The sequence below is a fragment of the Nomascus leucogenys genome, chromosome 16 (genome assembly GCF_006542625.1).
Source record: "Nomascus leucogenys isolate Asia chromosome 16, Asia_NLE_v1, whole genome shotgun sequence".
Lineage (NCBI taxonomy): Eukaryota > Metazoa > Chordata > Mammalia > Primates > Hylobatidae > Nomascus > Nomascus leucogenys.
The window spans coordinates 79,366,583-79,394,492 of NC_044396.1; the positions used below are offsets into that span (position 1 = coordinate 79,366,583).

At 40.2% G+C, this 27,910-nt stretch overlaps 1 long non-coding RNA gene across 1 annotated transcript in view; it reads right to left on the reverse strand.

Annotated features, from left to right (window-relative positions):
- Positions 1-2,149: 2,149 nt before the first annotated feature.
- Positions 2,150-27,910, reverse strand: part of LOC101176139 — a 187,560-nt gene continuing 161,799 nt past the window's right edge. The window contains exon 6 of the long non-coding RNA XR_001115920.2: positions 2,150-2,534. This is a non-coding gene — a long non-coding RNA (uncharacterized LOC101176139). The remainder of the gene's footprint in view (positions 2,535-27,910) is intronic.

A 27,910-nucleotide genomic window follows, 5' to 3' on the forward strand; every position in this document is an offset into this window, starting at 1 on the left:
GTTTTTTATTTAAAGGATCATCAGCTCAGCTGGAGAAACAAAATGAGAACATGATATTACATCATATAGGACTTTAAAACCAACTTAACAATAATAATTATAATAATTAACACTTTGGGTAATCTGCCCCCAGATAGTTCTCCTAAAAATGTGATCTTCCTTCCCTGAGCTATATGCTTTTCATTCCCAAGGAGGATAATAGTAATTCTCTCTACCAATGCTTAAATTAAATCAGAGAATTTCATTAAGATGAATTTGCACTCACAAATTGACATCTTTTGCACAGTAATTAGCCACAGGGAGACCTACTACGCTGAATCTATGTCTCTGAATAGTGCGTCTTACGCATTCTTTGAACAAATATTTATTAAGCACCTACTGTGAACCAATTTTGTTTTTAAAGAAAATATAAAATATCTTTAAAGCATCAATCCACAAGTCTGTTTTACTCTGAATTCTTTTGGAGGCATCCCTGAGGAGGAAGCAGTACTAATGCATAAAGCTATATCTTCAAATATAAAACTATATATAACACACATCTGTATGACGGTTTATGGGTTACAATGTGTTTTCATGTACATTATTTCATTTGCTATTTATCCTCTATAATGTCTCAGGAGATAAGTAAAATTAAAATAACACTAATTTAAAACACTCTAATTAAAGGAGCCTAAAATGGTAAGCACTAGCAATAGATAAACTCTAATTGTTGCCCCCACTGAGGAAGAGAGTTTGAAAAAATAGGTCATACATAATGGTTTTCCCTGTAGGGAAGGAAAATAAAATGCTGAATCCCTGCCACTAACCGCTAACCACTTGGGTGGTATCAGGTTAAATCAGTAAGCTCTGTATTTTAGTTTCATTACCAATATAGTGAGTTTTCAGTCACATGTCAGTTTATCTCATAGAGTGAGATGAGTCCCTCAAGTACAGAGATTGTTCATCTTTTCATCTCTGCAGTTCCCATGCCCAGTACAAGTCCTGGTATGTAAAGGGCACCCAACATGTATGTTGAATAGATGGATGGATGGATGGATGGAGGGATGGATGGATGGATGGATAAATGGATCAGTAGATTGATCAGTAGATGGATCAATGGGTGGACGAATAAGTGACTAATTCAACTGGTTTTGTCTGCCCTTTTGGCCCTTGAATCTGTATCACTCACCCATCACTTGAATCCAGTGGTAGGTGCTAGCTCAACTATGGCATTTGCCCAGGGTCTTTGCACTTGCTGTGGAAGAGATATGCTCTTGTATGAATTATTTACCTTCTTCATTCTACTTGCCATTTGGATTCCACATCAAATGTGTTTTCTTCAGAGGTTTTTTCCCTGATCACCTCTTAATGTTGCCTGCTTAGTCCTGTTTTATCAGTCACCCTGCTTTACTATCTTCAGAGCTCTTAGCACTCTTTGAATGATATTAACTTTTGCTAATTTACATATATGTTCCTTGCTTTCCCCATTGAATGCAAGTTTCATTAGGCCAGGGAATTAGTTTCTCTTATCCACTACTGAACCCTTAGTTTATAATATAGTGATGGTACTTAGTAGCACATAATAAATTATTGTTACATGAATGAACAAATTAGCCTCAATCACTCTTTCAGGTACTGATATGACCTAATATTCCTGCTTTAAAAATTATTTTCTGGTAATTGGACCTGGTAATTGGCCTTATAATCTTGGTTGCAACATTTTCTCCAGGTCTACTTTCCCATTTTAGAAACCTTGAACTTTCTCACCCATCTTCTCCAGTGCAAGTCCATAACCCATAACTCCCAAAACTCTAAAAATAAAATAATTTCTTCCTCCTTCCTCTTTCCCATGAAACTTTCATTGATCAGGCTTATTCCTAGATTTCCTCTTATGAGAGGATCTAGAAATGGATGTATGTATGGATGAATGGATAAATGAATGATGAATTCATTTATCAATTGATAAATGAATGTTGAATTTAAAAATACCTTCAAGGTTTATGACAGTTTTCACCAGTTGAGTACTTGTAAAATTTCTTTTGTTTTCTCTACAAAGCTTTCTCCAGTGAAAGAGAATTGCCATTATTCCAGGACCCTACTACTACTCTTACAAAAACCCATTTTGAGTTTGGAAAAAATTGACTAATTAAGACAAAATATTTAAAGCTGCAACTGAAAATCGAAACAAACATCAACTTTATTACTTAAAAAAATGGATTGGAGGATGTGATATAGATATATTATATCAATAAGCTTTGTTCCAATTATCTACTGCTACATAACAGCCACCCAAAAATTAATTACTTAGCAACAGTCATTTATTTCACTCATGAATATCCAACTTGGGCAGAGCTTAGTAGGGACAGCTTGTGTCTGCTTCATGTGGCATCAGCTGGGATGGCTCCATCAGGCAGGAGGATCGATGTTCAAGGTGGCTTATGCACATGATCAGCAGGTTTGTTGGTAGGCTAGTTCTGGCTGCTACTGAGCCTAGCTGAGGGGATCAGCTGGAAGCCTTGCATCCTCTCCGTGGGCTACTTGAGCTTTCTTGCAACCTGGAGCAATATTACAAGAGCAAACATTCCAAGAGAATAAGGAGGATGTGCATACCATTTTTATGCCGTAGTCTTGGAAGTAACAATATTATCACTTTTGCCATACTCTATAGATGAAAATTGTCACATACTCTACTGCCTAGATTCAAGGTTAGGGAAAAAAGACTACATTTATTTATTTATTTATTATTATTTTTCTTTTTCTTGTTTGCCCTCAGCCAGTGAAAGTCGAGAAAGAGACTCCATTACTTGATGGAAGAATGATAAGGTTCTAAAGAGTCTGTGAGATGGGTGGTATTGTTGGAACCATCTTCAGAAAATAAAATATGCCACAGGCTTCCCAATACTGAGTCCCAGAGTTAGAGGGACATACTCTTCTTGTCATAGGCAGCTCTGGTAAACCCACATTGATGCCTGCCCTTGTAAAACTTAAGGCATAGAGCAACTGATGGGAGAGAAAGGTTACACTGAACTGAATTCTAAAACCCAATCTTAGCCAATTAAACACAAAGAATCATCTGCTAGAGTTTCTAAGAGAGAGAAGAATACTCTTTTACACAGGATTTGATGGTGTGAAGATGTGAGGTTTATACTTATTTCAGATATTTTGTCAACATTAGAAGAAATAGCTAAGGAATAATGTCACCACACAGAGGAGTCAGAGACAAGAGATAATCCTAGTGGCATTATTCAACTGAGTCAAATGTTTAAAGTTGGATGCAACATTGGACTTTTAATTTACATGAGCCAATACATTCCCTGTTATTAATATTTGCAAGCCATTGTAAGTCAGAGTTTCATTCATTTACCACCTATCCTCCTACACTCTGCATGCCACTAGGAGAGTGTCTCATAATGACCAACACTATAGATGATAATGATATATACATCTTGGAAATTCTCTATCTGTTCCTTTCTTGCCTCAACAACATATGGTTTGGACCTGGGCAAGTTTTCCCCAAGACTTTTCCAGTTGCCTCTCCTTCGGTGGGCTTTTCTACTTACTTACAGTGTCTCCTACCTCCAACCCATTCCCCATCCCCACCATTCGGCAACCCCCTCACCAATACCCACGTCTTCTCTGATCTGATCACTCACATCCTTTTATCAATTCTCCCATTTCCCACTTCTTTAAGTACAGAGTTCTCAATCTTGTCTCTTAAGCCTCTTCTTTTACCTTTCTAGATTTAACTCCCATGAACTCGATAATCCATCCCAACTTTATGACTCAGTTCTCTGACAAGAATGCATCTTTTTTTCCTCATTTCTCAACTTTGTTCTTGCTATTCCTTCTATAATATATTAAAGATGGCCACAGATCCCTTGCTATTTCTTTCATCAAGAGGGGCAGTCTGTATATCTAGCACAAAGAAAGGACAAATATTTAAGGTGATGGACATCCTAAGTATACTGATTTGATCTTTACAAATTATATAAATGTATTAAATTACCACATGTAACCTCCCATAAAAGAGTCTGAACCTTTTTTTTTAAACCTGGGTTGGTCTTGGGGACATGATTGATCAACAGAATGCAGCCGAAGTGACATTCTGAGATTTCCAAGACTAGGTCACCAGAAGCCTTAAAACTTCTTCCTGGGTTTCTTAGAATATATGTTCTCTTTGTTCTGGGTTTCTTGGAATGAATGATTTTTCTTGGAACACTTTCGAATCCCAGCCACTGGAATTCATGCTGTCAAAAAGTCCATGCCAGCCATGTAGAGTAGATACAAGATGAAATAAATGCTTGACCAGCCTTCAGCTGTGCTATCCATTATGAAAAAGGCACCAGATATGTGAGTGAAGCCACCTTGGAACCCTCAGATCAGCCCACCTGCAAGCTGAGTACCATTGAGTTACCTTGCTTGATGTTCCTTGGAACACAAGAAGAAAGCAGCCAAGCTCTACCTAAATTCTAGATGCACCCAGTAGAGCATCTGTGGCCACCGTAGTTAAGGTGAAAAGGAAAAAGAAATTAATTCTAGATCCATCTTAAAATGTTTATGCACACAAAAGAGATATCTTGAAATGGTTACTTTTTAAGTCACTGAGTTTTAAAAATAATTTGAATATAGTAATAGATAACTAGAACACTCTTCATCAAAGTAGGGCTAGGTTCACTAGAAAAATCATAAGAAAATCTTACCTCTCTCTTCTACCTGAATTTAAAAGACTTTTGGACAAGAATATATCATTGCAGTTTGATGGTGCTAGACAGGTTTAAGGAATATTTCAAGCATATGATCCTTTTATGTATCTTGTTATAGTTGAATGTGTAGAGTTGGCAAGGTGTGGGCAAAAGAACATTATTGCAATGGTGGTAATATGAGGAAATGATGATATCACATTAGAAGTCCAGGAGCAAGTAAGAATGTACAGTAACTCTGTACTTAAAGAAGTGGGAAATGACCCTGCTTCTAAAAGCTCATTTCTTAAAATGTAAAAGAAAATTAGCATTGCTTATTCTTCATGATAAACATTTTAAAATTATATTTTGCAATGAAGATTATTTCTATCTCCCCCTCTATTTTTTTTCTCTCACATTTCCCCGATCCCTGCAATAAAAAAAAAAAGGGGGGATTATTAAGTGTTCTGAGTTTTTCTGTTTAGCCAAATTCTGTCTGGTGTTTGTAATTTGCAACTGATTATCTAGTTTTACATATTAAAATAAAGAACAACTTTGTCATATTTGAAAGAAGGCCAAGGTTACATCATCCATTTATTTTGACATTAGACACAATCAGCCCAATGAAGGAGAAGGAGGAAAAGGAGGAGAAGAAGAAAAGAAAAAGAAAGAAAGAGAGAGGAAGAGGAAGATGATCAGAGTGGAAATGTGGCCAGGCGCGGTGTCTCATGCCTGTAATCCCAGCACTTTGGGAGGCTGAGGTGAGCGGATCATGTATTTATATACCTCCTATGGCATATACCTCTCCGCATTTTTATAATTGCCATTTATATAAGTTTCTAAGTTCCTGTGGTATTGTCCTTCAAGGCAAAAATCCTGGTATTATATTCTTGATATTCTTAGGGCCTAATGTTACCAAAATGCCAGGGCTTTGGTCTTGGTCCTGTTGCTTGCTGCATGGAGAGCTAGGCCCTGAGATGAGAGGTGTCAGGTAAGAAGGCTTTATCTGGATGCTGCAGCGAGGGAGACAGGAGATGAATCTCCAACCTGCCTGACTAAAATCGGGGGTTTATATAGCAGAGAAGGAACGTAGCTACAAGCAGGAAGGAATTTGGGAGTGGTAAGGAAGCAATCATGATGAATGAGGGGTCGGAACTCTCATTATCTGGATGTGGTGATCTGGTGAGTTTCAGTCCCTTGCCTGAGGGTCAGTCTCCTGAGAAGAGAATTCAGATGGGGCAAATAGAAGTTTCAAATTTTAAGATCAGGAGAGTAAATTTCTATATTTATTCAAAAAACCCATAAACATTATTTCTATGGAGCAATTGGGCTGGTTTCACTAGCACAGTGCTTGGATATCTTCAGTGCATAACTGAGTAAATAACTGCTCAGTAAATAACTGCTGAATTAAAGGAAGGTAGCAATGATGGCAGCGTCTGTGGAAGTGGTGCTGGTTAGGAGCCACGATGGTAGTTTTTGGTGGGAATGTTACTGAGGGTGGTGATGATGATACTGATGATAGAGGTAGTCCTACTGATGTTGGTGAGGTTGGTATTATTGAGTCCTAAATCAGAGAAAAGAGCACTAAGTTATCTAGGAGAAATATCATTTTGATAATGAAGGAAAACGTGGTGGTAACCCTGACTGCCAGTCTATGCAACAGTTAGCAGGAGAAAATAGCAGATTTTCTCTGATAGCTTTGGGATCTGATGAATAAATAGCAGAGGCTACTGGGAGAAATTTTATCAGCCTCTGGAGAGTCCTTCTAGCTGACTACCTAAATGCCTCTTCGCTCCGGGACTTAGGTTTTTGAAGGAATTGAGCAATGAATATGAAAGAAGAGGGATAAATAGTCACACCCAGAGTGATTTCCCGTTTCTCATTGTCTCATGCAAAGAAAAGACATTCTTTAGAAGGGATCCTTCCAAAGAAAACGTCCTGAGCACCTAAGTATCCTGCTTGTGGATCCCCAACAGCCAGTACGCTGACTCACTGATATTTCTGCAGCTCCCATGTGCCAGTGAATTATAATGAGAATATTCTGGGCAATCAAATTACTGGAGCTGAAGGGGGTGGTGAAGTAGGGATTGCCCACACAGGTCACTTTCTAGAAAGCAGGTTCCAAAAATGTCTTTCTGTGCACTGAGAATTGGATCTCACCATTCCAACAGAGAGGATATTTTCTGCCCGTAACATACATAGACTGAAGGAATTAAAATGCAATGAGTTTAGCTGAAAGCTTACTGTATTTAAATCCACAAAAATTAGGTACTTTTCAACTTATTTACCCTGTACTGTATTTAAACCATTTCCCTCCTGCCTTTGTTCTGTAAATAACCATTCCAAAATCTAAACTGCCTATCGAACAACAAAGCAATGATTCAGTTAATAATTATAAACCTTAACAATTCGGCATGCACCCACTTATAGAAGAACTAGATATCACTTGCCTGAAATATTTGACAGTCATACAAGAAAGCAATGGGCTACTTAAACAACGCAGTCATGTTGGGAGCTGTTGGGGAAGGGGTAAGGGCGGGGAGGATTGTTTTTGAATGTAACTTCATCTACGTGGTTCCAATGGATTCTTTCCCACACAAGATCAAGCCTACATCTCACAGGGCTATTAGGTCTGTATACTTCCTTGTGCTCTGCTCCAAGAATTAGTGAGTCATGTTTTAAGCACAAATTCTTAACATAGGTGCTACCAGGGAACAAAGGAAAACAAAATGCCTCATTCTTTTATTCATCTTTTGAAAGGAAACTCATGGCGGAAACATTTGTATAACATTCCATTTATATAACCTGAGAAATATCAGCTGAAGGAAAGAACAGTACAGCTGAGGAAGGGGACTGTGGTGTTTTCTTTCCACAAGCCCATGCCCCTCCTAAACTATTAGTTCCTAATGTGTTTCACAGCTCTTGGGCCAGCAAGGAAATGTGAGGGCACATCATGGGAGGCAGAGAGGTGGAGGGGAGCACATCAGGAGAGCCCAAATGCTCCAGCAGGTATTAGGAAATGCTTCAGTAGAGTGTTTGCAAGCATGGGCTGCAGAGTCAGGCAGATCACTGGCTGTGTGACCCTGGGCAGGTGGCTGAACGTCTCTGTGCCTTAGCATCATTGTTGGGAAGAACGAGGATAACAAAAAAAAACATACCCCATGGACTATAGAAAACCATGTCTGATACATAAACCAAGTTCAACAAAGCCCCTTGGGTCCAATTCTGGTTTCTTCTCTTGGACCCGTCATTTTGCTCCTCTTAGTTTTGGTCTCCTCATCTTTCTCTGAATCTTCTATACTTGAGATTGATGGAAAACTTACAGAAATGTTCTGAAAGTGGAAAAATGTCATTACGACCTAGCCATAGCTCACACGTGAATCCTCAGTGTGAACCAAGAATCAACCACTTGTGATCAGAAAAGCGAAAGGAGGAAGAATACAAGTCTTTCCAGCTCTTTATTGCCCATGCATCTTGGATATGTTGAAAAACCTTTATTGACTATCTTCAAGTCAGTTTATTAATGCTCTTATATTTTTTATTTCTGTCATAGTATGCATATGATGTATTAGACAGGGCTCTGCGTACAGATGGGCAGGGTTTAAATGACAGATTTAAGGCAGTGGCTCACACCTGTAATCCCAGCACTTTGGGAGGCCAAGACAGACAGATCACTTGAGGTCAGGAGTTCGAGACCAGCCTGGCCAACATGGCAAAACACTCTCTCTACTAATAATACAAAAATTAGCTGGGCTTGGTGGCACCCACCTGTAATCCCAGCTACTCAGGAGGCTGAGGCACAAGAATTGTTTAAACCTGGCAGGCAGAGGTTGCAGTGAGCTGAGATCACACCACTGCACTCCAGCCTGGGGTGACAGAGTAAAACTGTCAATCAATCAATCAATCAATAACAGATGTTCTCCTATGTGCCCTGGAGCAAGTGAATTGAACCCTGGTTTTTCCTGCAGCAGGCTTACCAAGGTTAATTTTGTTCATTGGTCTTTTCAGAGAACCAGATTTTGCTCCTCTTTATCCTTTTTACTATGTTGTTTTCTATATCACAAATTTCATCTTTTGCATTGTCGATTCCCATGTATTCCCTCATGATTTACTTTGTATTTTTCCCTAGATTCTTAACAAAAATTATTTATTTTCAATGATAAAATAATAAAGGCATTTAGGCTATACATTTTTCTATAATAACAGATTATTTCTAATAGGTTTTGACAACAAGTAATCATCTTTTCACTGATTCCTAGATAGGATTTCATTTCTATTTTTATTTTTTTCTTGGCTCTCAGGCTTATATTAAAGAACATTCCATACTCATACTTTCCCAGTAGTTAAACTTTTAAAAATTCTATTTACTTTGCTTTTCTATTTGTAGGGCATATGAACTATGGCCCTAGATTCCTAAATTTACTGAATTATAGTCAGAAAAGGGCAACTTAAAAAATCTGTATTTGGGGAAAAATCATTATTATTTTTAGAGACAGGGTCTTGCTCTGTCACCTGGGCTGGAGTGCAGTGGTGCAATCATAGCTCACTGTAGCCTCAAACTCCTGGGCTCATGTGATCCTCCCACCTCAACCTCCCCAGTAACTAGGACTACAGATGCATGCCACCACATCTAGCTAACTTTTAAAGTTTTTGGAGAGATGGGGGTCTCACTGTGTTTCCCAGGCTGGTTTCAAACCCCTGGCCTCAAGTAATTCTCCCACTTTGGCCTCCCTAAAAATGCTGAGATTACAGGCGTGCTCCCAGAGTACTGAGATTACAGGTGTGAGCCACTGCTTTTGGCCCAGGGTAGTTTTTAAAGTTATTTTTTTATTGTGATCAAATACTGCATTTTAAAAATTGTTACTTAGATGTAAGAGAAGAGTTAATATCCTCTCTGTGTAGTTCCTTACATATACAAAAGCAAGCTTATTTAAATTACTCAAGTATATCTTTTGGAAATATCTGTCAAGTTTTTCAATCATATTCTGAGACAGGTGAAACTGTTTTATCTTGCATTTCTGAATTGTTCATCTTGCTGTTACATAATAAGACACTGATTAGATGCTTTAGGTTTTGAATTTTTTCCTTACCTGATTGACCAACTCTCTAAGTCTCAGTTTCTCCATCCATAAAATAGAAGTAATAGAAGTAATAATGCCTGTATGTAGAGTTGTAAAAATATACAATGAGAAAAATAACCTATTTTACTTATCTACCTTGCAGTCCTTAAGCTAACTATCTCTTAGTCCCAAGAATAAAATCTTGGGATTGGGAAAAGGCTTCTTAATTTCTATTCAGGGGCCTCATATCATTGAGATTCTTCTTTCCTATTAACTACCAGGCTATGGATTTGAAAGAATCTCAGTTAGAAATATAATAGCATCATTCTAGACAGAAGAATGGAAAACTAGTGTTCTAAACTGGATCAAAGGGTGTCTTGTGAAATAATGCAGTCATTGTTCTCTATAATTTTGCTCCAATAGGTCAAGGATATACTAGTATATCAGGGGTAGCTATGGATCCTGGGATTTCCCCTTTACCACAAAGGAGATGATGTAGGTGTGAAATTCCAGGCACCTTGCCCATCTTTTGTAATCCATTCTTCTTTTTTTCTCTCTACCGGTTGCTTCAGATTCTAACTCTACAGCCCACCTGGCTTAGAGTGCTGATGCCTTCTCAAGGCTTCCTCACTAAACTTCCTAGAAGCTATTTTCCAAGGAAGGTAGAATCATTGTTCTGGAAAACTAACTAAACTACATTCAATGCTTATCAATATCAGAGAATTCATTTTGGGTGACTCACTCAACATATTAACTTTCACATTTTAAATGATATGCTTTTACTCATTAAATATACACAAAGCTTTCTCTCTCTCTCCTCTTTCTCCCAGAAGTGTTTGTGAAGTGCTTTCTTTTTCCTGTATGTTTAAATACTTCTACAAAGTTATGTCTTTTACAAAAGAGAGATGTTAGTAGCAAAAGGTACAACATTTGCTAAACAGTTCAGGCGGCATCTACAAACACCTGAGAGAAGATGAGTTTTCACAAACAGCCTGAGAGAAGATGTCATGTTCACTTTTCTGAAGACGAAACAGAGGCTCAGAGAATCAGCTTACCGAAGGTCTCTCACAGCTGGCAGATCGAAGAGTCTAAACCGTTTCTGTTAGGCTCAAGGCCCATGTTCCATTTGGTTATGCTCTCCTCCCACAAAACTCCCTTAGGTTTTGGAAACTGAAAAAACGTATGTGGAGTGATTGCCTGAGGTTCCTCTAGTTAGAACTGATCAATTGAGCCACATCTACAGCAATATTAGAGAGGGAGGAAACCCATGAGTCCTCAAATCTTTTTTAAGAGAATCATTGATGGTCTTGAATGCTTAGATGGTCCATATGGACATTTGGTGCTTTTTTTGTTTGGTGTAAGTGAAGCAGCATCATTATCTGGGGTAAATACCCAGGGTTCATCATCTTGTGCCAAGAAGATTAAGGACACAGACCACACGAGGAGTGAGTTTAGGAGCAGAGGTTTAATAGGCAAAAGAAAGAGAAAGGAGACCAGTTCTCTCCCTAGTGAGAGAGAGGAGCTCCCAAAAGGGAAAAAAAACACCCCTTGGTGGACTGCACCAGAATTTATAGGCAGGCTTAAGGAGGTAGTGTCTGATTTACGTAAGACTCACAGATTGGTTCGACCAGGTGTGATGTTTACATAGTGCAGAGGGAAAGGCTGGTTGCCCCACCCTAATATTATTATGTAAATGGAGTCTTTGCCTGGCAGGGGCCATATTGTCTGCTCCTTACTGTACACATGGTTAGGCAAAGAGAAGGGAAGATGGAGCCACTATTTTGAACATGCCTAGTCCCAGGTAGCCTTTTCCTGTCGGCACAACTGCTGGCATTCACCCGTCCAAGCTTCCAGCTTGCTTATCGATGTCTGCAGCTTAATTATACAGGCTGCTCTTTGTTAGAAAAGAAAATGATTTGGGGGCTGCTTTTCATTAAAAGGAAAACTTTACCAAGGACTCCTGTAGCCTCACTATCTGCCCAAGTAATTTCTTCTTAACTCCTATATCATGAGGATTGACATTCTTCAGAGGTAAGGTGTTATGCTGCAAGTTCGTATTATTTGGCAAATTGATGGGAAGATGTTACAGTAAATAGTCTCCAAAGATGATGCCATGAATTGATTATTTTCCTCTATGCACATGATACTCTGCCCACCAAAATTTATAATCTGCTTCTTATTCTCTTAAACCTGGAGTGGACATTTGACTTGGCTTGGTGAGTAAAATATAACAGAAATGATGCTATGCCAGTTCCAGGTTTATCCTTTAAGAAGTCTGGCAGTTTCTGCTTTCATTCTTAAAGCCAGCCACCATCTAAGAAATCTGATTAACCTGAGACAACCATGCTGTGAAAAAAAAACAAACCAGCCACATGGAGGGGCCACATGGAAGAGAATGAGGCGCTGGCCATGTGAACGAAGTCTTCTCAGATCTTCCATCCCAGCCCAGACATCAGCTGGATACAGCTAAAGGAGTGACTCAGTTGATACTACTACACAGAGAAGAGCTGTGTGCTGAGCCAAGGCAACCTACAGAATTAGGAGAAGCATTGTAATTTTCTGTTTAATCCATTAAGTTTTAGGGTGTGTTATTACACAGCAATGGATAATTGACGGATGTTTAGGTCAAGAATAGACAAAAATAAAAAATAAAAAAATAAAATGTGTTCTAATGTCCCATACATAATCGACCAATTGCCAGGAGTTTGCAACTCTGGCTGTACATCAGAATCACCTGGAAAGTTTTTTAAACTACAGATGCTCAAAGCTTAATGGAGGCCTTTAAAATGCAAAATTTTGAGGCCTGCACATTTGCATGTTTTTAAATTCCCTCAATATATATAAAATGAGCAGTTATTGTACTAACCCACAAAATTAAAGACTCATTTACTTTAAGAAGCTCCTTTTTCAAAATTCAAATTCTTTCTGGGAGTGATAAATCAAGCAGATGGTCACAGGATTACATCTGTAATCAGATTGTTTTCTTAACTCCTGGCTAGGATTAGCAAATGTAGAGTACAGGAGAGCTAAATACAAAGCATGCACACACCTGACCAGGGAGCTATTGATTGAGGTCCCAAAGAGATGTCATTAGAACAGCCTACGGTGAGCTTGGGCCTAATGGGTGCCTGGAAATTGGAAGACAGGTGCAAAAGGGACAGTGGAAGATTGACAAAGGCTGATTACAACTATTCTGATGGGAAGTCACTGAAAATCACCCCAGGAATGGCCCTTAGAGCTTGTTATTGAGGAACCTAAGAAATTATTATGGAGGTTACTGAAAGGGACCACAGTAAAGATCAAGTCAGATAACAATACCTGTGCTCATACCAGACCTCTCAGAAGGCCAGGATACGAAGTAGTTCTGATTCCTCTACCCTAATCAAATAAATAGAATGTATCTAAAGATAAGTCCAACAAGAGTCAGAGTTCAGTGTTGAAAATGGAGTGTTGAAGAAAGAAGGCTTTTGCTGTGAGCCGGGGAGTTCCTGTGTCTTTGTCTTTTCCTTCATATTTCCCCCAAGCTGCCCAGACCACCTTCCTCACAAAGCCTCACAGGGTGGTTACCTCTCCCTGAGGAGTGGTGAGTCAGCTCCCTCTGAGAACTTTTCACTTTTACTATTTCTCTCTTACTGATCCTGTACTAAGACACACCTGGGGGTTTTATGTTCCCTAAAGAAAGGAAGTGAAACGTACTGCATTTCCTATACTACTTAAGGTTCCTTTCTCGATGTGAAAAGAGGAAGAAACCTATAGTTCCTGAAATCTCTTTACTTCCTGTGTTGCTAAGTCAGTAAGAAGAGAATTAGCATGTACTAAGGACCCACCGTATGCTAATTGCATTACCTACCTCCTCATATAAATTATCATGCCTTATGAGTTATACTTCTTGAGATAAGTTTTGTGAACCCATTTGACAGAATAGGACACTGAGGCTAAGATTTTGAGGTTACTTGCCTAAAATCATATAATTAAGAAATGATGGGAACAGGATTTGAGCCCAGATTTGGTTGATCTATATCCTGTAATTCTAGCCAACAAAGTATCTCTGCCAAGAATTAAAAAAAAAAAATCATTATTTCAGGGTCTGGAGTGGGACATTTTCAGCAGATCATTTTGTTATCATACGAATGCAGCCTAACTACCTGCTACTCCAAGTGAGAGTCAAAATCCAGCAGCATTGGTCTTACCTGGAAGTAAGTACTATTGACACATGCTACTCAGGTGAGCTCTGCTGACAGGCCACATTGACATCATCTGGGAGCCTGTGTGAAATGTGGCATCTCAAGACCCACTCCAGGCCTACTGAATTAGAATCTGCATTTTCACAAAGTCTCCACGTACCTTAGTAGGCACATTAAAGCTTGGGAAGCACTGACCTAAATTAATGTGTTCTAATGATTTGAGCCTGATACCTCGCTGAATATTTTTTTCTAGACACAGTGCTACCTACGTACTTGAATTCCTAGAGTCCTCACATTTCATGATTTCGGGGGAGGGGGGGCACCTGGAAACCCAAAGAGGCAAAATAGTGGGTTGTAGACATCCCAGTAAATTAGTGGCAGAGTCAGACCTAAGATAAGTCCTTACCAGATGCTCAATACCTGTCATTTAGACATCATGTATTAAGCTCTTGGTCTATGCCAGGAACCTTGCTAGGTGCTGAGGATTCAGTGGTGAAAGAAATAATTTGTGCCCTCAAAGAACCCGTGATCCATTGAGGGAGACAGATACACACACAAGCAATTATAAAACAATATGGCAATGGGGAGACAGAGTGGCACAAGGTGACATGAAGCTTCCAATAAGAGAAACTTGGAGTCACCAGGCTTTGTGGAAGAGGTGCAGCCTCCGCCAGACCAGGTGCTACCCATTTTGTGATTAATTGATGTACTAGCTCCCCCTTTATCCTTCATTCCCCTTTCTCCTTTTCCCTTGTCTTCACTCCATTCTCTTTACCATCTCCCCTTGGCCTGGGTCCCTTCTACTTCTCAGATTCCCATCTTTTCCTTCAAGGCTTTTCCTGCCTGCTCACCCTAATCCACAAGTTCTGCTTTCTCTTAACATCTGTAACTTTTTGGTTTATTAGCAGTTTCCAAATCCTACTGCCCACCAACATCACCTTAGGAGCCTTAAAAACTAAAAAGCCCCATAACAGGCCCTACCCTCAACTCCGGAGATGATTCCAGGGCATCATTTTTCCCCAGAGCTGCGTGTGCAGCAAGGGTTGAGATGAAAACCTTGTTGACTCCACTCGCCTGCCATCTACCCATAGCAGCTTGCATTACAGAGAGAGGCAGAGTTTACAAAGGCCTCTGCACCCATCATCCCATTTGATTCCCACATCAGCCCCGTAAAATAACAAGTGAGAGGTGCTTAGTCCATTTTACAGATGGGAAAACTAAGTCATATAGAAGTGAAGTCACGAGCCCAAGTTGCCCAGATCTTGGACCCACGTCTTCTGACTTGCCCTGTGCTGCTTGGAGAATATGTGTATGGTTAGAATGAACGCAAAGTCCTGCCTTGCTCTTTCGATGCCCCCATTTCCCCAGCCTAACACATGTAAGCTGCTCAGCTCAGAGCTAACGGATGGTTGATGGTTGATGACAACTGCTCATTGAAGGAGGCATGTGTCATTTCCCCAGGTTTTGAAGGCCTCCACCAGAGAAAGAGGAACTAGGAGAGTTGGGTATAAATCAGAAACCATATGACCAGACACACTTGAGCACACTCTGTGAGAAAAGGGAAGGATGCAGACAGCCAGAGGTATTGGAACTTTCCTCAAAATCAATCAGGAGTCATGTTCTGATCAGAAGGGCAGATGAGAGGATCATGAGGACTGAAATGTTCTAGGACTTTTTTCCTTCCCACCCAGGCGTCACCTGCTATCCGGTCTGAGCAGTGGTCCTGTGAATGGGGCCCTTCTTACCTATCCTTGCCTAAAAAGTCAACAAAAAATATTATGAAGCTCCTCTCTCTCCTGATCCTGAAAGCAGTCCAAGAAGTAGGGCTGATGAGAGGAGCCCTTAGCAGACATCAACTTGGGCAGGACGAGGTTGGGAGTGAGGACTAGGAAAAAAACTTCTATTGTTTTATCTTTTTTTGTAATCTCTTCGCTAGGTTTTCTCCACGTTCTGCTTCAGAAATAGACTGGATATGTCCTACGTATGTTTTATTCCTCTCATCTCAGGAATAATTTCCAGTTCTTAGAAAAGAGCAAGGCAGGGAATGGGCAGGGGCGGACTGAACGCCTCCCTGCTGCGAGGAAGGAGGCACAGATAGGGCGCACGGGAGAGCTGACATTACACAATCCGCATATCAGCATTTCTGGGGCAGCCAGGAGGTTATTCCTAAGGGGAACATGTTCTAAACCAGCAGAAAATAAATGCTGCTTCAAAAATAAGCATTTCAGGCTGTGACTTTCCTGGGTCAGAGAAGCCTTGTTATTTTTCAGAGTAAATCTGCCCCAGTGCACACGGCTGCTGCACCAAAAGGGCTTATTTCAGAAGGCACTGGGTCCTTATTTTCATAAATAAATAAATCCTCATAGGCCTTTGGAATCTGATTATATTTGGGACAAAACTTCTAAATATAGGGCCATTGTCTGAAACCATGTGACCAACACCAGTCTTTTAACTTAATTGTATCTATTAGAGAATGGCATGCTTCCAGGGCCGGGATTAGGCTGTAAGCTGGTTCTCAACAAATATCATGGGTTCTTTTTTGTTGTTTGCAGGGGAAGTGGGGACAAGTGACTTACTCTTGATTAGAAAAACTAATACTTTCATTTCCCCCAAGAAAAAATAAAACCCTCTTCATGGGTGTTTGTCATTTTTCTTGGATAGGACAAAATCCTATTCTCAGAGAAAAGCCTAATGCACACATCCACCCTGTGTGGCTAACTGGTGGAGATGATGGTTTCTATCTTGTTGTCTTTTGTTAACTGACCCATTCCCAACTTTATTATTATTACTATTATTAATTATTAATATTATTATTATTTTGAGACAGAGTCTTGCTCTGTTGCCCAGGCTGGAGTGCGGTGGTGCAATCTCGGCTCACTGCAACCTCCACCTCCTGGGTTCAAGCAATTCTCTTGCCTCAGCCTCCTGAGTAGCTGGGACTACAGGCACATGCCACCACCACACCTGGCTAATTTTTGTATGTTTAATATAGATGGAGTTTTGCCATGTTGGCCAGGCTGCTCTTGAACTCCTGACCTCAGGTGATCTGCCTGCCTCAGCCTCCCAAAGTGCTGGGATTACAGGCGCGAGCTACCACACCTGGCTCCAACTTGATTGATGTAATTTACAGTGACGTTAACTCTATTCATTCACTAGAAAACTATCTACTGGTGTAGACCAAGTCTGAGGAAGCACTTGGTCTATAGGACAGATGGCTGACTTGCCTTGATGAAGCTGTCTGTTTAATGGGTAGGAAGACGTTAGTAAATAATCACACCATAAGCCATCTAGTTTTATTGGAATAAATTCCTTGAAAAAGGGCTGTGAAGACATAGGCCTTGACCTTGGAGTATAGGCAGGGGCTTCAGGAATGGCTTTGCTGAGGCAATAACGTTTCAAATGAGACTTTCAGGAATAAGAGTGGGCTAGGGAAGAGAAGCTGGAAGGGCAGGTGTTCTTGGCAGGGGGGATGGCCAATGTGAGTGTCCCGAAAGAAGGCTAGCTTCTGCCACCATGCCCTGCCTGCAAACTAGACAGGTAGCGATGGTAAATGCATGGCAGGTGATTGGGACACAGGAGAGGGATACCGGCATCAAAAAGGTTTCCTGGAGGAGACTCATTTGAGCCAGGTGAAAGGAGGCAGGATGAGGTACATTTCTGAAAGAGGAGATTTGGCAAGGTCACAGAGGCAACAGGGATTTCGGGAGTGAGATGAAGCAAAGTCCAACTCTTATTGCAGGGGTAGGAAGCTAGGGAAGTGTGGGCAGAGATTTGAAACCACCACATGGAGATGTGGAGAGAGTGGGAGCACTGGAGGGCCAATGGGGTGTTGGTGGAACAAGGTCAAATTGAAATGTTTGGATGACAGCTTCGAGTGAAGCAAAATTAGAAATAGGGCCTCCTCATAAAACTGAATAATCACACTTCAGACTTGCTCCAGGTTAAATTTTGTTTACAAAAGCAGGGGGCAGTGGACGGGATTTGGCCCATGGGCTGTGGTTTGCCTACTTCTGCTCCGGACGGGAGACTGGAGGGGAGGTTCAGGGAAAAGTATAGGGTGTATACTGACCATGGTGGCAATCTCTTTTGGAGAGGAATGCGTTAAGTGAAACCATCTTGCTGGCATCTCTTTCTGTGCTGGTTGGTTTCTTGTGGTTCAGAAATGCAGTGAGTAAGTCAGTCAACAACTCTTGTACAAGAGTTTTCTAAGTTCCAGGTCTGTGCTAGGACACAGAGATCAGTGAGAACAAAATGGAAGGGACATCTTTGTGCCCATTCAGTGAGCTGGTGCCTGTTGATTGTCCACTATGGGGCAGGCTCTCTGCCAACACCTTGAGATTCTAGACAGTACTGAACAAGTCTAGTGGCACGTCTATCCCTCCATCTTTCCATCCATCCACCCAGCTACTCAACAAGCATGTCACGAACTTCTGCCAGCATAAGACATGTTGGCAGAACTCTGTGGGATTTATTGGTAACCCAGCCATGACTCTTGCTTCCAACTTGCCTACCTTCTAGAGAGATAGATAAGCCAAGTGCATTAAATATCCAAGGTCTGAGGTGGACAGGGAAATGTACTACCAGCAAAGTACAGATGGGGGTGGGGTGAGTGCTCCGAGCAGAATTAGAAGACTTTCAGCTGGAAGAGATCAGGAAGGCTGACAAGATGACATCTAGTTTCCTGTTAACCCTTTAAAGTGACATATGAGTCTCTGCAAGGATTACAAGCAGATTTGAAAAGACAATGCTCTTTTGTACATGCTATTAGCCCTTGGGTCCCATCAGGGCAAGTCTTACAAATGCCTTGTGATTTCACAGTCCTGGAGATGGCTCCTTTCTCCTACCAGCAAATGTATCTTACCCAGCATAGTTTGCCTATTTGCTAGGAATTTTCATATGTGTCAGCTCTTGAGTTGGGCACTGAAAGGAGTTATTAATAGAAAATAATAATAATAATAATAATTCTTGCAATAGCTGTGCAGTGTATTGTTCCATCTATTTTAAATATGGGAAAGCTGAGGCTAAGAGGATTAAGTAGCTTGCCTGGTATTACAGAAGAGAAGGAAGCAAGCACAGAACCCATATCTCTTGACTCTCAGATGATTCTCTTTCTAACAAATTCTGTGGTTGCCAGTCTTCAGATTCGTAGCCTGTAATTTGCTTTGACTTCTTGCTCCATTCAGGTCAGCTCCCTGCTTGACATTTCTTTCTCCACTCCATTTCTCAGAGACGGCTCTTTCTGCTTTACTCCCACAACCACTGCACCAGCTCCGTGCTCATCATTATTGGGTCAACAAACATTTATTTTCTGCCCACAGGGGATCACAGTCTATTATCCAGGATTTCCCTGGGTAATAAATTGGCCTTCTCACTTTTTACTTGCCCCTTTCAAATCTGCCAGTCAGATACCAATAATAAGCCATCTCCTTAGCGTAATGTAAGACACCTTCGCTGATTATCTAACTTGTGGCTGGCATTGTCCTGGGTCCTGAGGAAGAGAAATTACAAATTTACAAATCTCATAGTTTACAAAGCATTTTACTGAAGCCAGATAGGCCTCAGGATAAATAGCAAACTTCATTTGAGTTGGCCATAGGGAGTCTGGGCAAAAGAAACACTCTCGATACAGAAAGAAAGAAAAGATGAGTTTTCTGAAAGAAGAAGAAGCTTGTGCAGTATTTGGCAGCCCCAGCCAACAGCACAGAGGGAAGGGAGAAAGAGCACCGCATTCCCAATTGTAGGGCAAGAACAGATTCAATACAGCTACATAAGGAGCCAAGACTGAATTAGATGGGTAGGGAGGATGTCCTGTTACCTGAGCCCAAAAGTTTAACACCCTTTGATCACTTTCCGTCTAGAGAGACCACTCAGCAAAGGTCATTGGTTATGACAATTAAACTGTTTTTCTAAATAGAAGCAATTTCAAGAAGGCAGGTTGACCTTTGGGAGAATTTCTCGCAGCAATCACTTCATGATTGATTGGAAATATCTGCAAATACACGTGTCCTGAGAGGTGAATGAGAAATGTGTGCAGTTACTGTTTTCCCAATGAGTCTATTTGTCCTTGTGGAACAGTTTAGGGGAGAGTAGCATTGAGGAAACAAAAATGGCCCAGGGATCTTGGAAGCTCTATGTGTGAGTATATTCCTCAGTTTTCGGATTCAGGGGATTGGGGAGGGATGTGGAAATCATAGACAGAAGGCACTGCAGAAGAGGAGAGTAAATGACTTTAGGTCACTGAACTGGTTTTTGATAGAAATCAAGTTAAGAAAAATAGAAGTCAATAGTACTAAGTTTGAACTTTATCTTTCTAAAAACTGCTTCTGTGGGCAGAGTTCATATGCTGGAGGAATGAATCATAATGACACCCCTTGGTATGACCCTGGGGAGAATAAATGTGACTTAGTTGAGGTTTCTGCGGATGACATTCAGAAAGAAAACAAGAGGAGAGGGAAATACCCTTTCTCTCTGTCACACTGTCAGGTTAGAAACTCACTTTAGGGGCCACAGCCTATGACAAATACGCTCATGCAAATTCTGTGCTTGCTTCCACGCTCCATTTCTTTGCCAACTATGTAGCTAAGCAAAATGGAACAAGAAATAGTGTCTTGGGAGAAATAAAATTGCTGGATTAGATACAGGCCACCTTTACATAAGAAAAAAAGTTAAATTATGCTACTGGTGAAATGAGTCCATTTGGGTTATTGTGGAATTTTATGTGAGACTGAGATAGCTGATTAAGATGATGATACTTGAGTATTATCATTTTAGTAATAAATATTTCCAGAATCAAAGTGAATAATATGTAGGGAAGAGAGAGGCAAACTGCAGCCATAGGCCAGCAGCCTGGTTTTTTGTTTTGTTTTGTTTTATGGCTCTTGAGCTAAGAATAATTTTTAAATTTTGAAGTGGCTACATTTTATTTTATTTTATTTTATTTTATTTTATTTTATTTTATTTTTAGGCTAGTCTAGTGAATACATTTTAAATGCTTATACAAGCACTGAGTGATAGCCTCAATTTTGCCTGTTGGCTCACAAAGTCTACAGTATTAATTATCTGTATCTTCTAAAAAACAGTTTGTCAGCCCTTGGGACAATAAATAGTAGATACAGCCTGGGAATGGTGGCTCACACCTGTAATCCTAGCACTTTGGGAGGCCGAGGCAGGTAGATCACCTGAGGTCAGGAGTTCGAGATTAGCCTGGCTAACATGATGAAACCCTGTTTCTACTAAAAATACAAAAAATTAGCTGGGCGTGGTGGCACGTGCCTGTAGCACCTGTAATCCCAGCTACATGGGAGGCTGAGGCAGGGGAATCACTTGAACCCGGGAGGCAGAGGTTGCAGTGAGCTGAGATTGCACCATTGCACTCCAGCTTGGGCAACAAGAGTGAAAATCCATCTCGAAAAATAATAATAATAAAAAAGAATGTATAGTCTCCTGGGTCAAAGAGATCTGAATTTGGATTTTGCCTAGATACATCATTAATTCATTTCAAAATACTTATCAAGTAGGTATTCTTTCTTCACTTGGCTTCCAGGATGCCACCCTCTCCTAAATTTCCTCCTTCCTCGCTCACCAATTCTTATCAATCTTCTTCGCCAGTTGCTCCCAGTCTTCCTGATCTCTCAGCACCAAGACCACAGCTCAGGTCTTGGCCCCACTCCTCTTTTCCACCTGTACTCACTTGGTGCTTGTGCTGAGAGTTCATTCTTCCCATTGTATTTACTAACACCAATGTGCTGATGACTTCAAAATTTATACTTTTAGCCCAGACCTCTCCCTTAAACTCTACAGTCATAATGCAACTGTCTTCTTTAATATCTCCATTTGATGATGAACATATATCTCGAACTTAACATGCACAAAATGGAGCTTCTGATCTTCATCCCCAAACCTGATTTTTCTAGAGTCTTCCTTGTATTGGTAAATGATAACTTCATTCTCCCTGTTATGTCAGTTTCTTCATTGGAAATGGGCATAGAACCTGTCTCAGGGCTGATATAAAGAATAAATGAGATAATATAGTGTTACTGCTTCTCATAATACCTGCCACAGTCAGCACTTAATAAGAGTGAGGAAAGGAGAGCATAACCTTCCCATTCTTTCATCTAATGGCTCTGTTCTTTCCTTCTCTTTCAGACCCTTACTATCTTATCCTAGAACCATTACAAAAATATAGTAACTGGTAGCCTTGATTTAGTAGTAAAGTGGTAATTATAGAAAATATTATTCTCCCCATTTAAAGATGAGGAAAACGAAACGGCCAAGATGCCCTAGTCCCACCTCTTAGCAAGCACCAAAGTTGGAATTTAAACACCAGCCAACTGAAAAGCCAGTGTTCTCCAGGCTCATCCTCTGCAACACAGCCTTCACCAGCTTACTCTCAGGTGAAGCGCACACCCTATGAGGCTAAATATGACAACAAAACAGGGTAACTGGACTATGGGAGACAAGAGCAGGGGTTCCTCAACTGAGCTAACATATCAGAATTCTCTGAAATTTTTATGCAGATTCCTGAGCTTTGCACTAGAACTACTGAATCAGGTCGGGCCCAAGAATGTATAAATTTTTAGAGCTCAAAAGGCACTTTTGAGCAGTCAGATTTAGGCGCTCCTGCTCTAGGTTTTAAAAGGAAGATTTCATAATATTTAGAGTCAATAAATATAATACAATAACCTACAACTCTCAAAGAGAAACCAAAAACCAGAGTTTCCAATATATAAATGGGCAAAGGGCATAAAAGGAGGATTTACAAAAGAGGAAGCAAAATGGTTAATAGAAATATTTCAAGTTGTGAGACCTACTTATATTCAAATAATACAAACTTCTAAATGTTAATAAAATGCCATTTTTAGCCACCAAATTAGCCAAGTTTCTTTAATACAAATACAGTATTCCTGTGAGTATGTGATGAGATGGGCACTTTCATAAACTACTGAGAAGGCAAATATTGGAGTTACCACTTTGAAAAGCAGTTTGGTAGCATGTACCAAAGTCTTGGAAATGCCAGTAGTCTTTAATTCAGAAACTCCTTTATATGAATATATCCAATAAAATAATCCAAAAGGAATGAAAAAAATATATACCGCACCTAAAATACATTTATAACAATCATTTACAAAAGCAAAATAAATAAAAATAAATGAAATGTTAAACAAGAGAAAATGTGAATTATTCAGCATCATTGTATTATTAAGCAGTTATCAGATCTTTCAGAATACACTATATTATTTCATTTTACACAAATAAGTAAATATATATGCCAGGGGGAAAAGTTTGAATGTCCTTACACCAAATTGTTAACAACAGGGTCTGTGAGTGGAGCATAATATTATTCTACCCATATAAATTTGTTCAGACAAATTATGCTAAATCCACAACTCAAAATACGATGTTTCTTCTTTTTAGAAGGTTCTACCCTGCTTTCCAGGCTGGTAAAATATTTTTGTTTTGAGAACTAATGCAAGTGTCATCTCCCCTAGAAAATCTAAGTGTTTTTTACCCAAGCAGTGATCCATTTATCCCCTTTATTTGTTAGCACAGATTACCTTTATTTTAGCACTTACTTGCTATTCAAAAATTATCTGTTGCTGTATTTGTTCCTCCTAGCAGACTATGAGCTGCCTGAAGGCAAGATCTGGGGGTCTTACATGGCCAAAAGTGTTTATTAAATTAAATTCCTTGAATGATAGAAAGAAAGCTCAATGGAAACCTTCCATTTAGTGTCTGTGACTCCATCATAAAGAATGCTATGCAAATTGCTAAGAGGATAGATAACTGTTTTTACCACCAGAAAAAAAAAGAGAGAACAGAAAATGGTAAATAGTTATCTCATGTTGATGAGATGGTGGATGTATTAATTACCTTGATTATAGTGATTATTTCAAAATGTATATGTGTATCAAGACATCAAGCTATGCACCTTAAATATATACAATATTTGTTTATCAATTATACCTCAATAATTATGAAAAAAAAACTGTGAAAGACTTTTGGCTTCTACTTAGGATGTAGAAAGCAGGAAAGAGTAGCACTCCTAGAGGTACTAGAAAATAATGCTAAAGAATCTGCAAATTCACAGCTTTTTATTTTTATTTATTTATTTTTTAAACTAATCAGAGAACTGAGGTCGCAAGACAACAAACTGATCCTAAATAAAAAATAAGAAAAATGCCTTCAGGAAGAGCCAGGACATGAACACATGTTTTCTTAGGATAGACGCCACTAGTAACCATACAAGCTGTTGATGATAATTCAACTAATGTTTTAAAAATTGGTAAAGGCTGAGTATGGGTTAACATAAGATTATGGAATCCCTGGAAGCCACAGAGAAATGGGAGTTCACACTATTCACTGGCTCTTCTCAATAGACTACAGATTTCATCAGGTGTTCACAAGAATGATTGGAGGCAGGGTAAGAATCCAAGAAAAATTTACTCATGGCTCATATTTCAAAGAGAAAAATAGCTGCCTGTGTAGGATTGGAATAAAGCCATAGATTCTTCACCCTACCTCCTCTATAGAGCACATAGCTTAAGCTCGTAAGAAAAAGGCAATAAACAATCTTGGCCTTGGGACAGTGGTGAAGATCCACTGCATCTGGGGAGAAGAAATAAAAATAGACTCTCTATCTCTGAAAGAAAAGCAACAATACATGCTGAGCTCAGATAAACAGGTCTCTTGCAGTTTAGGAAAGGGCAGTATCATGGAGAAGGCACCACTATCAGGGTATTCAGGAACACAATTCCTATCTGAAACTGAGCCTCAATCCAAACAACAGAAAACACTCTGCTCCTCTCCTCAGTCAACAGCAGGTTCCTGCTATGAGAGGACAAGAGCATGTGAAAAAATCATCTTACAGCATCAGAGAAAAGAAAAGACCTAAACCTGATAGTGGAGCAGATCCTGAGGAACATCATCTTGCATATGAGTCTCCAGTCTAAACACAAGTTTCCTCCAGAACTTAAATCTTATTGTGCAGGAAAGGTAAATTATATAGTTTGGATATTTCTCCCCTCTAAATATCTTTTGGAAATGTAATCCCCAGTGTTGGAGGTGAGGCATGTAGGAGATGTTTGAATCATGGGGACGGATCCCTCATAAATGGCTTAGCACTGTCCCCTTGGTGATGAGTGAGTTCACACAAAATCTGATTGTTTAAAAGGGTGTGGCACCTCCTCCCTCTCTCTCTTGGTCCTGCTCTTGTCATGTGACGTGCTGGCTCCCTGTCACCTTCTGCCATGACTGTAAGCTCCCTGAGGCTTCACCAGAAGCAGATGTCAGCATAATGCTTTCTGTAAAGCCTGAAGAATCATGAGTCAATTAAACTTTTTTTTCTTTTTTTTTGAGACAGAGTCTCACTTTGTTGCTCAGGCTGCAGTACGATCTCGACTCACTGCAACCTCTGCCTCCTGGCTTCAAGCATTTCTCCTGCCTCAGCCTCCTGAGTAGCTGAGATTACAGGTGCCTGCCACCAAAAAAAAAAAAAAAAAAATAACCTAGCCTCAGGTATTCTTTACAGCAATGTAAGAATGGACTAATACAGAAAATTGGTACTGAGGAGTGGGGCATTGCTATAAAGATACCTGAAATGTGGGAGCAACTTTGGAACTGGGTAATAGGCCCGGGATAAGAAGAGTTTGAAGAGTGCAGAAGAAAGTAGGAAGATGAGGAAATGTTTGAAACTTCTTAGAGGCTGGTTAAATGATTGAGACCAAAATGCTGAAAGTGATATGGACAGTGAGGTTCAGGCTGATGAAGTCTCAGATGGCAATGAGGAACTTATTGAGAACTGGGGGAAAGGTCACCCTTGTTATGCCTTAGCAAAGAACTTGGCTGCATTGTGTTTATGCTGTAGAGATATTTGGAAGCCTGAACTTAAGAGTGATGACTTAGGATATGTGGGAGAAGAAATTTCTAAGCAGCAAAACATTTAAGATGTGACCCGACTGCTTCTAACAGCTTATACTCAGATGCAGGAGCAAAAAAATGACTTAAAGCTGGGATTTATATTTAAAAAGAAAGCGAAGTATAAAACTTTGGAAAATATGTAGCTTTGCAATGTGGTAGAAAAGAAAAGCTCATTTTCAGGGGAAGAATCTAAGCAGGCAGCGGAGTGCCCACTTGCTGGAGAGATCAGCATGATTAAAAGGGAGCCAAATGCTAATAGCCAAGACAATAAGGAAAGGCCTGAAAGGCATTTTGGAGATCTTCAAGGCAACCCCTCTCATCACAGGCTCAGAGACCAAGGAGGAAAGAATGATTTCATGGGCCAGACCCAGGTCCTCACTGACCTGCACAGCCTTAGGACACTGCTCTCTGCATCCAGGCCACTCCAGTTCCAGCCTCACTCAAAAGGCTCCAGGTACAGTTCAGGTCACAGCTCTGGAAAGCACATTCTGTAAGCCTTGGTGGCTTCCATGTTGTATTAAGCCTGCAGGTATTTAGCACACAAAAGTAAAAGAAGCTTGGCAACTTCTACCTAGATTTCAGAGGATACATGAGAAAGCATGGGTGGCCAGGCGAAGCCTGTGCAGGAGCAAAGCCCCCACAGAGAGCCTCTGCTAGGGTAGTGCCAAGGGAAGATGTGGGATTGGAGCCTTCACACAGAGTCCTCACTGAGACACTGCTTAGCGAAGCTGTGGGAATGGGGCCTCTACCTTACAGCCCCTAAAATGATAGATCCACTAGCAGCTTACATTCTGAGCCTGGAAAAGCCACAGGCATTCAACTACAACCCATGAAAGCAGCAACATGGGCTTCGCCCAGGGAGGCCACAGGAGTGGGGCTGCCCAAGGCCTTAGGAGCCCACCCCTCATTCCAAGATTCAGGGCAAAGAATCAAAGGCGATTATCTTGAAACTTTAAGATTTAATGACAGCCCTGCTGGATTTAAGACTTGTGTGGAGCCTGTAGCCCCTTTATTTTGGCCAATTTGACTCCCTTTTAAAATGGAAATGTTTAATCAGTGCCTGTATGTCCATTGTATCTTGGAAGTAAATAATTTATTTTGATTTTACAGGCTCATAGGTGGAAGGATATAAGTCTCAGATGAGACTTAGGACTTGATGTTGGAAAGAGCTAAGACTTTGGAGGACCTTGGGAAAAGATGATTGTATTTTGCAATGTGAGAAGTACATGAGATTTGGGGGCCAGAGGGAGAATGATATGGTTTGGATGTTTGTCCCCTCCAAATCTAATGTTGAAATCTAATCCCCAGTTTTGGAGGTGGAATCTGGTGGGAGGTTTCTGAATCATGGGGGCAGATCCCTCATGAATGGCTTAGTGCCATTCCCTTCATAATGAGTGAGTTCACATGAGATCTGGTTGTTTAAAAGAGTGTGGTATTGCCCTCCACTCTTTCTCTTGCTCTCACTCTCACTATGTGACATATTGGCTCCCTGTCATCATCTGCCATAATTGTATGCTTCCTGTGACCTCACCAGAAACAGACACCAGCAACTTGCTTCCTATAAAACCTGCAGAACAGTGAGCCAATTAAACTTCTTTTTATAAAATAAATTCCCCAACCTCATGTATTTCTTTATAGCAATGCAAGAATGGCCAAATACCATAAGCATATCAGTAACAAATCTCAAACTGAGCTTAATTTCTGACTTAAATGACTCAAACCAAAGACTATCTTCCCCCAAAATCCTGGCAAAATTCACAGTCTACCCAACTGATTCATAAAAATTACATATATCAGTCTTGTCATATAAAAATATTATGAGGTATACAAAAAATAAGACACAAAGAAATAAAACATATTGTCAAGGACAGCGCAATCAATGGAACCAGACTCAGAAATGAAATAAATGTTGAAAATGTCAGGGAATTCAAAACAACTGATTAAGATGTTGAAGACTCTAGTGAAAAAGATACATAAGTTGCATGATCAGGTGAATGAATTTAGCAAAGAGATCAAAATTTTAAGAAAGAATTAATTGCAAATGTTAGAAATGAATAAAACTCTAATGGAGATGAAGCATGCCTTTGATGGG